The following is a 3,316-nucleotide window of genomic DNA, read 5'->3' on the forward strand; positions in this document are numbered from 1 at the left end:
CTTGCCGAGACGACTCTTGGTCACCCGGCCCACAGCGTATCCCTTGAGCCCTTCGAAGTTGCCCTTCAAGAACTCAAATCCATCGTGCGCTGGCCCCACGATGGGCGCCAACTGTCGTGGAATTGTCACAACATATGTCCTTGTGGAAGGACTTAGTCGTAGGGCCATCGCAACTAGGAAGCTTACAAGGGTTAATCGGGACAACGGACACGAGAGGTTTTATACTAGTTCGGCCCCTTACGATGAAGGTAAAAGCCTACATCTAGTTGTGTTTGGTATTGCTGGGGTTTCGATCACCAAGAGGCTAACAAAACGGCTTGGTTATCGATCTCTTGTTTCTTGCCCTAAGCCGCCACCGGGTCGTCCCCTTATATACACGGGTTGACTCCTGGTGGCCTACAGAGTCCCGGCCGGCTCATAAATCGTGTCCAGCTTGGTGACTTCTTTTACATGCCTTTCTTTACAAGTCTTTCCTTACATATGGCGGTTTACAATATTGGGCCTTAAGCCGCCTCTAGGCCTTTTAGGCCTTCTGTAAGATTTGATAAACTATCATCTTAATGTTTACTGGGCTTCCTTTGTAACCCTCCATTAGGGCTGACCCGGCCCCTCCTGGGCGGGTTATAACTAACAGCTATATTCCCAACACAATGCGTGACCACTGCAGAAGATAGAGAGAAAATGAAAATCATTCCCTATGCCTCAGCCATAGGTTTTATCATGTATGAAATGATGTGTACTAGACCTAATGTGTGCCTTGCTATTAGTTTAGCAGGGAGGTACCAAAGTAATCCAGGAGTGGATCACTGGACAGCGGTCAATAACATCCTGAAATACCTGAAAAGGGTGATACGTCTCCAACGTATCTATAATTTTTGATTATTCCATGCTACTATATTATCTGTTTTGGATGTTAATGGGCTTTATTTTACACTTTTATATTATTTTTGGGACTAACCTATTAACCCAAGGCCCAGTGCAAATTGTTGTTTTTGCCTATTTCAGTGTTTCGTAGAAAAAGAATATCAAATGGAATCCAAACGGACTGAAACCTTCAGGAACGTGATTTTTGGAACAAACGTGATCCAGAGGACTTGGAGTGGATGTCAAGAAACGAAGGAGGAGTCCACGAGCCAGGGGGTGCGCCTACCCCCCTGGGCACGCCCTCCCCCCTCGTGGGCCCCTCGTGGCTCAATAGTCCTACTTCTTCCTCCTATATATACTCATATACCTTGAAAACATCCAGGAGCACCACGAAACCCTATTTCCACCGCCGCAACCTTCTGTACCCAAGAGATCCCATCTTGGGGTCTTTTCCGGAGCTCCACCAGAGCGGGAAACGATCACGGAGGGCCTCTACATCAACTCCATGGCCCCTTCGATGATGTGTGAGTAGTTTACTTCAGACCTTTGGGACCATAGTTATTAGCTAGATGGCTTATTCTCTCTCTTTGGATCTCAATACAAAGTTCTCTTCGATCTTCTTGGAGATCTATTCGATGTAACTCTTTTTGCGGTGTGTTTGTCGAGATCCGATGAATTGTGGGTTTACGATCAAGTCTATCTATGAACAATATTTGATTCTTCTCTGAAATCTTTTATGTATCATTGGTTATCTTTGCAAGTCTCTTTGAATTATCAGTTTGGTTTGGCCTACTAGATTGATATTTCTTGTAATGGGAGAAGTGCTTAGCTTTGGGTTCAATCTTGCGGTGCTCGATCCCAGTGACAGAAAGGGAAACGACACGTATTGTATTGTTGCCATCGAGGATAAAAAGATGGGGTTTATATCATATTGCTTGAGTTCATCCCTCTACATCATGTCATCTTACCTAATGCGTTACTCTGTTCTTATGAACTTAATACTCTAGATGCATGCTGGATAGCAGTCGATGTGTGGAGTAATAGTAGTAGATGCAGGCAGGAGTCGGTCTACTTGTCACGGACGTGATGCCTATATACATGATCATGCCTAGATATTCTCATAATTATTCGCTTTTCTATCAATTGCTCGACAGTAATTTGTTCACCCACCGTAATACTTATGCTATCTTGAGAGAATCCACTAGTGAAACCTATGGCCCACGGGTCTATTTTCCATCATATAAAGTTTCCAATCTATTTTATTTTGCAATCTTTACTTTCAATCTATATCATAAAAATACCAAAAATACTTATCTTATTATTATTATCTCTATTAGATCTCACTCTCGTAAGTGACCGTGAAGGGCTTGACAACCCCTTTATCGCGTTGGTTGCGAGGTTCTTATTTGTTTGTGTAGGTACGAGGGACTTGCGTGTGGCCTCCTACTGGATTGATAGCTTCGTTCTCAAAACTGAGGGAAATACTTACGCTACTTTGCTGCATCACCCTTTCCTCTTCAAGAGAAAACCAACGCAGTGCTCAAGAGGTAGCAAGAAGGATTTCTGGCACCATTGCCGGGGAGTCTACGCACAAGTCAAGACATACCAAGTACCCATCACAAACTCTTATCCCTCGTATTACATTATTTGCCATTTGCCTCTCGTTTTCCTCTCCCCCACTTCACCCTTGCTGTTTTATTCGCCTTTTTCCGTCCACCTTCTTCCCGTATGTATCTTTATTTGTGTTTCCATGTGCCTTCCATTTGCTTGTATCTTTGCTTGCTAAAAATCTATTTATATGGATCCACTTAAAGTGTTCTACTTGGATCATCTTCTATCCTTATGCGCTCGTGCTGAAACCCCAACTAGCCTAGTTGATGGGAAATCTTTAGGTGAGCATGCTCATTTTGTGCGTCACCATTTGTCTAAAAAAGGGAGACTCTTATGGGATCAAATAAACAGATTGATGTGTTATGCTTGGAATCTTTGTGAAATTTGTGATTTTACTTGTTGCTCTAAGAACCCTAAAAAACACCTCCCCTACCTATGTGAGTTTAATGATAATGAAATCTTATCTTTTTATGCAAAGGGTGTTTACAGTTACTACGATATCGAACAAATTGAAGAATTTGTTGCTTTTAAGGGTGCTTATGAGGTTGCTTATTTGATTGAAAAGTATGATATTACTCTCTACGAATCTGAAAATTTTGACATACTTAAAGATTGCTATGAAAACTATGCTCAAAATGTGTATGTCAAAGAATTTATTGAAAGAATGACCATTGAAAATAATGATATGCATGAATCTATAGATAATTATGATTCCGATGATTTGATTGAAATAACCCTTGATGAACATGATGCCATTATTTATGAAGATGAATTTGCTATAGTTCCTTACACTACAAAAAAAAGACACATCCGTGACATTTTGGGTCGAACGAATTTTTTT

The sequence above is a fragment of the Triticum dicoccoides genome, chromosome 3A (assembly GCF_002162155.2).
Source record: "Triticum dicoccoides isolate Atlit2015 ecotype Zavitan chromosome 3A, WEW_v2.0, whole genome shotgun sequence".
NCBI lineage: Eukaryota > Viridiplantae > Streptophyta > Magnoliopsida > Poales > Poaceae > Triticum > Triticum dicoccoides.